The following is a 14847-nucleotide window of genomic DNA, read 5'->3' on the forward strand; positions in this document are numbered from 1 at the left end:
TTCTCAGTGCAGTGCTTTAACCCGCTGCGCCACCAGGGAGGGCCGCTGCCCTGATGTTTTTATAAAAGAATTTATTCATCTCTTTATGCTTTTTTAGGTTTTGAACCCTATTAATGAAAGTTTTTCTTACTCACAGATATAAATTGAATGCCTTTAAATAGTTTAACTCTCAAGGCTTATCTTCCCTAAATAAAATACACATTACATTGTGGACAACTAAGAGGTAATTCACATTACTACTAAGACTGTGTTTATTGGAGGTGGAGACTTCTTTTGAATGTTTCTATCCTGAAGACCTTAACTCTTTCTCTCATGGAATACTAAATCCTTTTTATTTAAAACAAAACAGAAAACCTTTTAGTTAGAAATAAAACTTTTTATTTTCGGCCCTCCCTGGTGGCTCAGCCTGTTAAAAGCACAGCACCAAGAAGCTAAAGCCACTTCAGTGTGAGTTCGATCCCTGTCCAGGAGCTGACCCACATGGCGCGGCAGACCTCTCCTGACCTGCCTGCTGCTCCCCCCAGCAGTGTATTTCATCAGTTGGCCTGTTCTGCTCCCCGCTCTGTCTCTGGTGAATCCTCCTCTCACCACCCCTGCATCTTTGGCCTGTTCTGTATGCATAAATAAATCTTAAAAAAAAGTTTATTTACAAGAGAGCACAGTGTGAGTAAAGTTAGTCAACTACATTAAATATTGTTTGCCAGGACAACTGATTGAGTATCTCATCTCTGTGCAGGGAGATTTTCCAAGACACATTGGGATATTTGCCACCAAAGACCCTTTGTGTTGTTTTTGGACATTTGGGAAATTTCTGTGATAATTATTACTTCTGACCTTGGCTAAAATTGGCTAATTATAAATACACATATACTTACCCTGGGCATTAGGGAATACTTAAACCTCATAATTATAGTGTCTTCTGGGTAATTTGATCCTTCTTTCTGCAAAAATTGTGTTGAGAAAGACTTTCCATTTAAAGATTCTTTTGCTGCTCACATTAGGCATTTGCTATAACTTTTAAATGGGCTTTTTTTTTTTTTTTTTTTCATTTCATTTCACAGCTTGGGATGGCCAGGTCTTGATGAACATTTAACTCACTGAAGTCTGAATTATTCAGCAGCTTATTTAACCATGTTAGGTTTCCAGTAGAATGCTAAATGGTAAACTTTATTATAACTGTAACAGAAATTTAAATTTTTAAATTATTGCTACTGATATTTTTAAATTATTGCTACTGATATTTAGTGATTAGTTTCCTATATGATTTGAAACAGTTCAGAAATATTTTGTAAGTTTAAATAGATGGTACCTATAAAACATTAATATGTCAGGAAAGATTTCTTTATATAAATAATATGAGGGAGAGAGGGATGGATTCTGAGATAAAGATAATAGAAAAGCAATTTCGAGATGTCATTAATCAGTTATAAAAGACAATGGAGGGCCTTCCCTGGTGGTGCAGTGGGTTAAAGCACAGCACTAAGAAGCTTAAGCCACTTCCGCATGAGTTCGATTTTTGCCTGCCTGGGAGGAGATCCACATGGCAGGGCAGACCTCTCCTTACCCGCCTGCTGCTCCCCTCAGCAGTGTAATTCGTCCAACTGCCAGTTCTACTCCCCACTCTGTCTCTGGTGAAACCTCTCACCCTCCACATCTCTGGCCTGTACCCCAGTTCTATAAATAAATAAATCTTAAAAAAAAAAAAAAACACAGACAATGGAAATTGGGCTATTTGGAATTGCAATTTGGAAATAACCTTTTTTTAAAAAGATTTATTTATTTATGCATGCGTATAAGAACTGGGGTGTAGGTGAGAGGTAGGGGTGGTGGTAAGAGAAATTCACCAGAGAGATTGCAGAGCAGAATAGGCAGATTGACTGAAATACACTGCTGAGGGGAGCAGTAGGCAGGACAGGGAGAGGTCTGCTGCCTGCTGTGCCTGGCAGTTCCTGGCAGTGGGGATCAAACTCATGCTGAAGTGGCATTAGCTTAGTGCTGTGCTTTAACCTGCTGCACCACCAGGGAGGGTCCAGTAGTGCTACGTCTTTAACCCCTGTATCATCAGAGGGGCCCCAATTTGGAAATAACCTTAATCTGGATTTGGTCTTGTCTGTATCTTTTTATTTTTTTAAAGATTTATTTATTTATGCATACAGACTAGGGTATAGGCCAGAGGTGTGTGGGCTGGGGTGAGAGGATTCATTAGAGACAGTGGGGAGCAGAACAGGCAGATGGTCAAAGTCCACTGCTGAGGAGAGCAGGGGGCAAGGCAGGAGAGGTCTGCCTTGCCATATGGGTCTCCTCCTAAGCTGGAGGTGGAAGTTGTGCTGCCATGGCTTCGGAGAGCTTCATAGTACTATGCTTTAACATGCCACCAGGAAGGGCCCCATACAGAGATTTGAACTACCTATAAATAAGATTGGGAAATCACTGTGCAAGATCCACTTTCTGCTTCAGGAGATTCTGCACAAAATTCGACTCTGTTGGCTTACACCATGTGGCGAGGAATTGCAGGCAGCCTCTAAGAACTGAGTGACTTCTAACCAAGAGCCAGCAAGAAAACAGATACCTGCCAACAAGTAAGGTTGGTGGTCAGCTTCAAAGAGAACCTTAACCTCAGATGTATTCATAGGCCCTACTTAAGCTAAAACCCTAAGCAGAAGACCCAGTTAACCCATGCTCCGGCAGTACAGAAACTCAGAGATAAATTCATGTTTTTTTTTTAAAGATTTTATTTATTCACATAGAACTGGGGTACAGGCCAGAGATATGGAGGGTGAGAGGATTCACCAGAGACAGAGACAGAGCCGGGAGCAGAAGAGGCAGATAGATGAAGTACACTGCTGAGGGGAGCAGCGGGCGCGTCAGGAGAGGTCTGCTGCACCATGTGGATCTCCTCCGGGGCAGGAGGGAATCGAACTCATGTGGAAGTGACTTTAGCTTCTTAGTGCAGCGCTGTAACCCGCTGAGCCACCAGGGAGGTCCCAAATTCATGTTGTTTTAACCTGTTTCATAATAAAATATAGCTGCAAAATTTGTGTTGTTAGGGCTGTGTAACAGCAAGCTAATAATAAAATCTGATGGAGGTTGGGAACCTGGCAGGGTTGGTTTCAGAGAAAGTTTGACTTGAGTATTCAGGGATGACCAGTCAGACATTTACTGGGCATCCAAGCAGAAGGAAGACTGTAGGGTATTTTTGATGCATGGCTAACTTGCCAGTTTAGTGTAGTGAAAAATAAAGCCAGGCAGGACAGGGTGGCGCCAAAATGGAGAATTGTAGAAGTTAGGCTGACAGTATTTCTATTCTAGGAGCTCTAGGGAATTTTTATGTAGGAGATAATGTCCTGTCTCTCTTAAGCAGATTGCACCACGTGTAGGATTTCTTGTATCAGGCTGTGGAGTTAAGCTATAGAGAGGGTTGTGAGAGTGGAGTAGATCTCTTGTCAGCCAGAAGGACTGGAGGGAATGTAGTTTTAGGTGATTCTGCTTTCACCTACCCTCATTGTAAGCTCTTCAAATGAAGCCTTCACTTAAGTTGCCCAGTCTCCCAAAGTTTTCACACATAGGAATTTCTAGAATGCTCTTCAGTATAACAGTGCACAAGGATTCCCTTTACATCCTTACCCATCCTTGTTACTATCTTTCTGATATAGCCCTTCTAAACTGGTGTGAGGGGATATCTCATTGTGGTTTTGATTTGCATTTTCCTGATGATCTTGATGTTGAGCACCTTTTTTTTAAAAAAAGATTTATGCATACAGAACTGGGGTACAGGCCAGAGTGCAGGGGCGGTGAGAGGATTCACCAGAGACAGAGTGGGGAGCAGAACAGGCCGACTGATGAAGTACACTGCTGAGGGGCATGGTGGGCGGGTCAGGAGAGGTCTGCTGCACTATGTGAATCACCTCCGGGACTGGGGATCGAACTCATGCTAAAGTGGCTCTAGCTTCTTAGTGTGGGGCTTTAAACTGCGGTGCCACCAGGGAAGGCCTGAGCACCTTTTTTTTATCAGTCGCTTGGCCATTGGTATGCCTTTGGAAGTGTTGAATTTCTGCCCTTTTTAAAATGTTTTTATTTTGCCTTTTTTAAATATCCAAAAGGGCAGGTTTGTTATATAAAAAAAGAAAGGAAAGGACATTTGCAGAAAGAGCAGCATCTGAAGGGGAACATTTTGTTAAAAAAATGCTTGCATAGTCACAGGTGGGCAGCGTTGGGATGAGAGCTGCCAAGATAATAATAATAAAAAAAGAATTAATTTATGTATAGGTCAGAATTGGTGGGGGGGGTGAAGATTCATCAGAGAAGGAGTGGGGAGCACAACAGACAGATCTACTGAAATAACAATGCTGAGGGGAGAAATGGGAGAGACAGAAGAGGTCTGCTGCGTCACATGGGTCATCTTCCTGGCTGGAGATTGAGCTCATGCTGCAGTGGCTGGTAATAGCTTGGTAGCACTGACACTTAAACCCTTGCACCACCAAGAAAGGCCCATCTTAAGTTTTAAAACAAGTGTAATTTAGAAAATATCAACTTTCTGGTTTGTTCAGTATTCTTTATGTTGTATTTTTACAGTCATTTAATTGAACTACAATTAATATGCTTGCTTTGTCAATTAATCTTGAATTTGTGTCTAGCTTCTCTTCTGCCAGAATAGCAAGTTTACTGTTAAGGTGTTGGACACCTATTATGTATGTAGCAGTACTGTTACTTAATTTATACCAAAATCTAATTAAAATAAGACAAAACAGGTCATTTCTAGTAAGTGTAAATCTGTGTGTGTAAATTGTAAATACAGCAGTATAACAAAACACAATGATGAATCAGTGTATTCCAGTAATGGAAAATCTCCCTTACAATTAAAGTCAAAAATGAAAAGCTATGTGTAGAGATGGGTACATGTCCAAGCTACCTGCATAGGACTTTGATTTTCTAGGCTTCTTATCTTGGTTTTACCAAGTGGCTATTTTTGCAGTGGAATGTGAGTAGAAGTAATGGGTCACCTGAGTCAAAAGTATTTAAGAATCAGATATGGAGGGCTGTAGAAGAAAAAGGATGTGCTTTCTGTGTGGGATTGGATGTGGAGAATTGCATGGCCTAAGGCATGGTAAACCGTGCCTGCTGGGGAAGAGCATGCATGATCTCTTGAATTGCTTTATTGAGAAAAGCTGCCGACTAGCTAGGAATCAGCTGTTCGAGCTGTTAGTTACCTGTTTATAACTGAGTAATTGTTAACAACTGAATTATCTATATTGTGTTAAGCTAATGAAATTTGAAATTTGGTTATAATACACTGTGACTTAACTAATATGAGCTATGTGATTATCTCACAGGTTAAAAGGGCAATTATTAAAATTCAGTATGTATAAAACTTTTTCATTAGTTTATTAAATACAAACATACTCAGGCAGATTAACTTAAGTAAAATTACATTCTCTTTTTTGGGTGCTTTAGATAGTTGACTGTGTCAAATTTTCTGAGATCTATTTTATTCCTAAAACAGCAGTATTGGGAATATTGGAAGTGAAACTCAGTATAAAATTTGTTATAATAGAGCACAACAAATATTTTTTTGTCTGATTGTTTCTCTTTTGAGTTTGGGCAGAAGAGTAGTTTTTAAAAACAAATAATATGTCAATTACTAGCCAACATTGCAATGGTGGTGAAACAGAGACAAATGTGAACAAATTAGAAATAGGACAGGGAGACTTGCTTATTAGTACTTTTATGCAGCACTTAGTCCTACTTTTATGCAACATTGTTTTAGAACTTGTAGCTAGTGTAGTTAGGTATGCAGAATAAATGTCTAAACATTAAGGAAGAGAACAAGTATTACAGATACTGTGATTACTTTTTAAGAATCTCAAGAATCAACTAAAAACCTGTTAGAGATTTAGTAGGAGTTTAGGAAGATGATACAATTCTTGTGTATCAATAATTAATAAAGTATAATGAAAAGTAAAAAGCATATCAGTATTTTGAAGGAAATATGCACAGAATCTTGGTGAAGAAAACTATAAAATCCCAGAAAAGAACAGGGAAAAAACTTGAAAAATAGAAGAACCAATTTGTACCTGCCTGGGAAGACGCAATATGATAAAGATTTCAGTCTTTATCAGGTAAGTAATTTCCACTTTGGCAAAACATATCAAAAGTTAATCTGCTTTAGATGAAGTACTTTTAAGTAAGAGTATTTTGAGGCATAACTTAAATGATTAGATATTAAAATGTTTTGGGAAGTGTAACATGGCCCTGATGTGGGACTAAAGGGTGCTGGTGAATGATACAGATAGGAACATGCAGAGACAAATTTAAGAATGTACACAGATAACATTGAGAAACCAAGGCATTTGGAGAAAAAAATTATATCCTGCTTCATAAGTACACCAAAATAAATCTTGAAAGCTTTGGCATTTTTACTGTAAGAAATGACACCATAGAAGTTAGTGTAAGTAAGATGAGTAATTTGCTTTGTGGTGGGGTGGTAGGTATAGGACTCTGTAATTTGTATGTTTTCAATACAGATAATAGAAGCTCCTGGCAGAAGTCTCAAATACTTAGTAAAGATTTTTATATTTCCAGTTGTCCAGAGGTAAGCACTGATGATGGTTCCTAAGATACATGGCCAGAAATTTTCTTTGTATATGTAGATAACTACTCCCTGCCCTCATAGGTAAAGAAATTAAAGAATATGTGAAAATTCTGCAGTTTATATTTTTCACTTAATAGTTTGTAATTGTCTTTGCATATCTGTACAAACAGTGCTATATGAGTCTGCCCTCACAATATTTTATTATTGAGTAGTTTAAAACATGCCACAAAGTTAAGGGAATTTCACAGGAATACCCATATACTCACCACCAAGATACTGCCACCAACACTACCTTTTTAAAAATTTGTGCTAATATATATATCATTTATCACTTTGTATACCATTCTGCTTTCCATTTATTTAAGTGATTACTTTTGATACCTCAAATTAGAAAATCTTGTTTGTTTTTTCATGACTTATTTCACTTAGCATCGTATTTTCAAGGTTGGTCCATGTTGTAATATGTGTCAGAATTTCCTTTTTAAGAGCTTGATAATATTCCATTGTATGTTTATATAACATTTTGTCTCTTTGTGTACAATTGATTTGCCTCCACTTTTTGGCTACTTGCTAATGCACCTCTGAACAGAGGTGTACACTGGCTGCCACTGACTCAATGGCTGTGTTTTTTATTCTTGTGGGTATATAACTGGAAGTGATATCAATGAACATAAATTTTTAAGCTTTTTTAAAAGATTTATTTATTTGGAACCATCATACTATCTGGGTGTGTGTGTCAGTGTCACAAGGGCTGGAGTGCAGGGCAGAGGCCCAGGGGCTGGGCGAAAGGACTCAGGCACAGAGGTGGGGGGAAAGGACTCACCAGAGACAGTGAGGTGCAGAATTGGCAGACTGACTGAAATACACTGCTGAGGGGAGCAGGGGGCAAGACAGGAGAGGTCTGCTGCGCCATGTGGGTCAGCTCCCAGGCTGGGATGGAGCTCATGTTGGAGACAGCTTTACAGTGCTGAGCCTAAACCCCTTGTGCCACCAGGGAAGCCCAGTCAATGTTATTTTGATAGCAGCCACATTAGTGGATGTGAGGTGATAATTTCATTGTGTTTCTGATTTGCATTTCTCTAATGATTACTGAAGGAGAGCATCATGTCACATGTGTTTTGGCCCTTTGTATATCTTACTTGGGGAAATAAATGTTATACAAGGCTTTTGACCGTTTCTGAATTGAGATTTTGTTGCTGAGTTGTAGGAACTTTAGAAAGTCTGGATATTAACTCTAGAGCATATATATAATTTGCAGTTATTTTCTTCCATTCTCTAGGTTGCCTTTTCATTGCATAGATTGTGTCCCTTGATGCATAAAAGTTTGAGATTTTTATGTAGTTTGTCAGTTTTTACTGTGTGCTCCTGACATCTGAATTGTTCTTTTGATGCTAGCATATTCTATTATTTGGATATTCAGCAATCATTTTTACCAGTTACTTATTGGAAATTATATCTTTTTCATTTAAAAATGTTAAAACATGGTTTCAATAAATACTGAACATATTTGTCTAATTGTAACAATATGTTTATAGAACTAATTTTTAAATTGGAATTGCTGGATCAAGATGTTTTCCTCCAAGGCTGAAGAGTGCTAAATTATGCTTCAAAAGGGTTGGGTCACTTTACAGCAGTGGATGGCAGTATCTGTTCCCATGCCCTGTCCAATACTGGACTTTTAGTCCGTGCAACTTTACCAATTCAGTAAATGAAAAAAACATTTTTTTTGTTTTGATTGATATTTTATAGTTAATGGTTATATGGCTGAGGTTGAAATATTTTTTAAGATTTATTTATTTATTTATTTAGCATACAGAACTGGGGTATAGGCCAGAGGTGTGGGGATTGAGAGGATTCACCAGAGACAGAGTGGGGAGCGAACAGGCAGATTGACTGAAGTATACTGCTGAGGGGAGTAGCGGGGAAACAGAAGTCTGCTGTGCCATGTGGGATGAATTCCCTGACTGGGGTTTGAACTCATGTTGCAGTGGTGCAGACAGCCTCATAGTGTTTTGGTTTAACAAACCCTTGTGCCGCGATGGAGGGCCCTGCATTTTTTTTTTTTTTTTTAGATGTTTACTGACCACTTGTATTCATATTTTGTTGAACTGTCTCCGTATAATCTATGCCAGTTTCTTGTTTCTGAATCACTGGTGTTTTCCTCATTGATAACTTTCTCTGTATGATAATGCTTTCCAATTGTTTTTCCCCCTAGTGTTCTTTAGATTTTGTTTATGGCTTTATGTGTGGTTGTGGATTCATGTGTAGACGTGTATTATCAAGTGCTTCATTTTTATGTGGCCACATTTGGTAATTTTTTTTTCATATTGAACTGGGTTTAGGCGTACTTAACAAAAACATAACCCTTAAAGTAAAATATTTGACTGCATAAAAATTAAAAAACATCTCTGGGTCAAAATAATATTTTCACATGATAGAAAATGTGGGAAGGATAAAAAGAAAAATTACCTGCTGTTCTACAATTCAGTGGCAACAACCATTACTCTTTCAGCTAATTTTTTCCAGTCTCCCTTCTTCCCATTCCTGTTTCAGTTCAGGGAGAGTCAGTAGTATGTAACATGGTCAGTGACCTTGAGATAACACTATTGATTGTGGAGGAAGGGATGCCTCAACTCTAGTGCAGTTTGCCAGAACAGGGAGTAAGGAGTTAGGAAGTGCAGAAACTGAATAAAGGGGATATTGATGTTAGGAAGTCAAAATTCATCACGACAAACCTCACAAGTCTGCTCATATAAAACGGGCTGCAAATTGTTTTCCTATCCTTCTGTTGAGCAACTTTCCATTACTAGTTAGGAAAGTTCTCTTTAGAGTGCCTGAAAGTTTAAAAAATTTTTTTCTTTCTTTTAAACTGCAACAGCAACTAAAGAAAAAGGGCATTTTAATCTACCTCCAAACTGGAGTTTTTGTTTTTTTTTTTTAAAGATTTATTTATTTGTGTATAGAGAACTGGGGTACAGGCCAGAGGCTTAGGGGCGGTGAGAGGCTTCACCAGAGACAGAGTGGGGAGCAGGACAGGCAGACTGAGGAGGTACACTGCTGAGGGGAGCAGCCAGTGGGTCAGTAGAGGTCTGCCACGCCATGTGGGTCACCTCCAGGGCAGGCCGGGGTCGAACTCATGCAGAAGTGGCTTTAGCTTCTTAGTGCAGTGCTTTAACCCCCTGCACCACTGGGAGGGCCCCAAACTGGAGTTTTAACTAGAAATTATTATACCTTTGTGGGTACTGTCATCATGGTGACAGTATTAGTCATATTGAGAAAAGGGTTGAGTTTTCCCCTCAACGAAAGGTAAATTGAAGTATTTAAGTTGGATTTACCTTGCTTCAGGAAGTCTCCTTTTAGTTCTCTCAACCAAAACATGGCTTTTGTTTTAGTAAAGAAGTGGATTTCACTATGTGGAGACAAGAATGTGAGGCTAAAATAACTAGGAATTATTAAAAAGTGTATAATTAACAGCTGAAATTGCTCATCTTAAGTATCTGAGATAGTTGAAAAGGAAGGCTATCACTGAGGATGAGAGCAAACTTCATGGAAGAGGTGAGATTTTATCTGAATTTCTTAGAGCTAGGATATGGGCCAGATTCTGTTTGACATCTGGGAAACTTGTTCTTAAGACAGTCGCCTTGGTAGCTGCAAGGCGTTACTTCTGGGAATATTTTGTCTTATAGTTAAGTAATTCACAAAGCTTAAATAAAAAATTATGTGAATTTTTTTCCAGTATGGTTAAAAGCCAGAATTCTATTACTAGTAGGCTCTAATTATTGCCAGTCTTTTCACCATAATTAGCTTTACTCTTATGAAACCCCTGTCTATGGATTTATAATGCATATTTGTCTTCTATTCCAGTATTTCTTAATCTAGGAATGAATCCTTATCTCAGTATGACTGTTTAGAAAGTTATTAAAAAAAAAAATTCCAGGAAGCTAGAAGGAAGAGCTTCAGGTATGGTTGGATTCAGTGTTAATATAAGCATTATTAAGATTTTGCTTCTGTCTGGCTGGCTTTGTTGGTTAGGAAGTTATACTCTTCACCCTCTATTAAGTTAAAGTTCACTAGTTGGGGCTTGTCTTTGTGGCACAGTAGGTTAAGGTGCAGCACTAGGAAGCTAAAGCCACTTCAGCACAAGTTCAATCCCCGCCCTGGAGGTGATCCATATGGTGTGGCAGACCTCTCCTGACCAGTCTGCTGTTCCCCTCAGCACTGTACTTTGTTAGTCTGCCTGTTCTGCTCCCCACTCTGTCTCTGGTGAATCCTCACTGTTCCTGCTCCTCTGGAATGTATCCCAGCTCTTTATGCATAAATAAATCTTTTTTTTTTTTTTTTTTAAAGTTCACTAGTTGAGGGGGGAGGCAGCCAAAAAGTTTTCACCTCTTATTCTGCCCCTTTAGCTTTGGTTTGAGTGTTCTGTCCACTTCTAAACTAATTTATGTGTCCAGGAGATTGGAAAGTGCTAATTGATTGCTAGTGTTGGCTGCTACACATGGACTGAGAATTGACACGTGCGAAGATCAGGGCTTTTGATTGGGAGAATGTTGAGTGGTAAATTGCTCAAAACACCTTAGGCTTCATTGGGTAGGGGAAGTCTATGGATCTAGAGAAACTAACCATAAAAAAAATTTTTCCCCTTGGAAGACATTCATAACTGTCATCAGACACTCGTGGGGCCTACCCTCATCAGAAGTATTAAGTATTATTAATATGGGCCTGGGGATGTGTAACTGATCGAGAGGAAGTATGCACAGTGCTTAGGAGTAGTCTTGTCCTTTATCACGTACTAACTGATGTGGGTTGCAAGTTATTTAATTTCTCTGCCTCATTTTTCACATCTGAAAAAATGTGAATAATAGGGATAATAGTATTTACCTCTAAGTCACAGTTTTTTGTAAAGATTAAAAGATGCTATGTGTAAAGCTTTTAAAATAGTACCTGCCACTTAAATATTGAATGTATATTAAATGTTACTGCTATTATCAATGACTGATATTGTTTGGGAGAATTGTGCTTTGAAAACTGTTTTTATATGAAATATGGAATGTGCAGTAACACTCAGATTTTTTTTGATAATCAGGTGAAAAGAATCTAAACTAGTAGTGAACTAGATCAGAATGGCTTTATAGATTTGGATTGAGGAATCTTGAGATAAACTATGGAGCTTATAAAGTCAGCCTCTGTAACCTCTGGATCTTCATAGCTGCCTCTCTGAATATATTTGTATTTAAATGTTGTCAGTGACTTCTTACACTCAAGTTTCTGTGGTTGAATCTACAAATGTGTTTGTATTAATACTCATTTTTCATGTTCTTGTTTAAAATAAAAATAAAGAGGCATTTTTACTGTTGTCTAAATCCAGTCTTGATACCTGTATTCCTAATTCTACCAGCCATCCATGAAATGTTTTAGGCCTACTACATGATAGGTGCTAGGGATACTTAAGTGAACAGATCAGTTAGTCCCAGTCCTCATGGGATTTATGTGCCAGTGGGTAAAACAAGTGATCTAAAATGAAGTTAAAATGAATACAGTGTGCTAAGCACGATTAAGGTGAATAGGACACTGCTGTAGGGAGCATATTGCTTTTTAAATCATGGGAGGATGAAAATGCCCAAGGAAAGTAGAAATTGAGATGAGAAAGAGAGTCCTGTAGAAGATCGACATTAAAAGACTGGAGGTTGAAAAAATGCCCGTGGGCTAGGAGGGAATGGCAGTGAGCTGACAGAGGGGAAGTACAGCTCAGGACCAGGCGAGGGCTCTTTCCTTCAGATACTTGACTCTGTTAGTTATTTCTTTTGTTCAAATTCCATGTATTCCTTGCTATTACTAGGTGAGCTTCTGAACTCAGAATAGTGTTTATTTAGTTGAGTTTGGTAGGTGAGGGACACTGCATCCTTTATTGTGTTCAGAAACTGTGAGTGGTACCTTTGGATGACGAGAGATTTGTCAAACTATCTGAATCTGTTTGCCGCTCATGTTGGGATGGAAGCATTGGACTAACTGTGGATACCTTTGCCTCTTTTTATTCTGACATAGTGAAACTTCCTATTGGAACAAAATAATTTTTCTTTGGCCCCACATTTCCTGTGCTGTTCTGGAAGAATTGTATCTTCCTGTTCCTTTGATTATTTCTTTGGCTACTCCTTAGTTTTATTTGCTAGTTTTTCTTCTTTGACTGTTAAACATTTGTGTATTAGTTCTGTATTATAGGTTCTCGTCATTTACTCTGCATGTTTCCTGGATGGCCTCCTTCATTACTAGGTCATTAGTTCCTAATTAAGGCTTTGGGATAGGATAGAAGCCATGTTAGCATCAATGTAAACTCCTAAAAGTTACATATTTTTATTTATACATTTTAAATGTAAAGTAAGTTCATCTAAAATTATACAAAATGCAAGCTGTAGGTGTCTATGCCTATCTGGAATGAACTCTTAAGTATAGCAATAATTGAAATGAAATAATACTGTTATTTAGGTAAATCAAGTCGAAGCTTTGGGGCTGTATAGATTATCCTTGCAGACTCAGATAATTTTTATATCCTTTTGTTAACTGGATAGTGAGAGTTTACAAAGAAAAAGGTGTATTATGACTGTCATTCTTCTGAGTTTATGACTCAGTTGGTCATAAAGTAGTTCCGCAAAATTGTGTTTTGTAGTTCTACTCACTTCCAATGCAGTGATACTTTGTTTGATAAACATTTCCCTCCTGTGGTTAAAGTAAGCTGAATGTTCTGCAAAATCCCTGTAATCTTTCCACTTAAATTAAATTTGTGGTAAAACAATATAACAGTAAATAATATATCAAATCATGAAGTCCTCACTAAAAAGACACACAAATATTTCAGATCTCCATTTCCTCTTTTTTTGTAATACTGTTTATTGGGATAATGTTAGTTTATAAAAGTTCTTCATTTTTAGTAGCTTTATCGTTCATGTCAGCACACTTAGGTAGTCTTATAGAAGGTAATGTTCAGCCATATTAAAATAAAATGATTTTTTGTTATGTAATTTTTCTTTTTTATATCTAGTCTACACTAAGTTCACTGACTTTCCTCTTTTTTTCCATTTTGCAGTTGGGCTCCTTCAGAGAATATTGCTTTTTATATTTTTGGCTGTTGTGTTTTTTATTCTCAAATTTTATTTTGTCTAACACACACATACCTATTTCTCTGTTGAGATTCTCTTTTTATCCCAAGATTTATTTTTTATTTATTTATGCATACAAGACCTGGATACAGGCCAGAGATGTGGTGGTGTGAGAAGACTCACCAGAGACAGAGTGGGGAGCAGAACAGGCAGATCTCCTGAAATAAACTGATGAGGGGAGCAGTGGGTGAGACAGGAGTCGTCTGCTGCTGCTTGTGGGTTAGTTCCGTTTGGGGATAAAACTCATTCTGCAGTGGCTGCCAATAGTGTTGAGACTTTAACCCTTATAGCACTAGGAAGGCTGTGCTGAGAGTCTTTCTGTCTCCCCCCCACCCCCCAACCCCCCCCAAGCATGGTTATAATCTTTAAAGCCTCTAATGTTTTCAACATCTGTTTCATCTTGGGTTTGTCATGAGGAGGTTGTTTTTCCCTTGGGAGTTACTGAGATTTTCTGCTTCTTCATTTGTCAATTGAATTCTATCTTACACATTCTGATGTTATGATTCTCTGTGTCTTACTTAAATGCTGTGGAAAATGGGTGTGGGTGTGAGTGAGAGAGGCATTTTATCTCAGGTTCAGGTCACAAAGCCAATACTCATTTATGTGTACTAAAGCTCCAATGTGTAATTTTCAGCCTTTGCCTATTCTGAGCTGTTCTGTATGTGTACCACCTAGTGGCTAATTAGGGAACATGATAGTATGTTAAAGATCATAACCACAAATGCCATATTGTAGGATGATCTCTGGGGTATTTGTAGAACCCCCAGTGCCATTTTCTTAAACTCCTTTCTTTCTGTAAGTTCCCCACACTTTCTGGCACTAAAGACCTAGCTGCTTCCTTTTCCCCTGGCTAGACAACTAGGTTTTTGTTTCTCTTTTTTACTTCACGCTTCCATAATTTCGTTTATGTTCTGTGCTAAAGAGCATGGTGGTAGAGAAAGAATTTATAAGCCCTAGGGATCTCCTCCACACCTGTGGGACCAGAAGGAGTTGTTTGTAGTGGTTTTAAGGCCCTGTCCCACCACTGCTGGTTTCACTTTTTTTTTTTCTTTAAAGATTTTATTTATTCTTACAGAACTGGGGTACAGGCCAGAGATGTGGTGG

The 14847-nt window shown here is 38.3% G+C and overlaps 1 protein-coding gene across 1 annotated transcript in view; it reads left to right on the top strand.

Moving 5' to 3' along the window:
- Positions 1 to 14847, top strand: part of ASXL2 (additional sex combs like transcriptional regulator 2) — an 80839-nt gene that overhangs the window by 8938 nt on the left and 57054 nt on the right. The window lies entirely within an intron of this gene.

The sequence above is a fragment of the Condylura cristata genome, unplaced genomic scaffold, assembly GCF_000260355.1.
Source record: "Condylura cristata isolate star-nosed mole 26May11 unplaced genomic scaffold, ConCri1.0 scaffold00020, whole genome shotgun sequence".
In the NCBI taxonomy this organism is placed as follows: domain Eukaryota; kingdom Metazoa; phylum Chordata; class Mammalia; order Eulipotyphla; family Talpidae; genus Condylura; species Condylura cristata.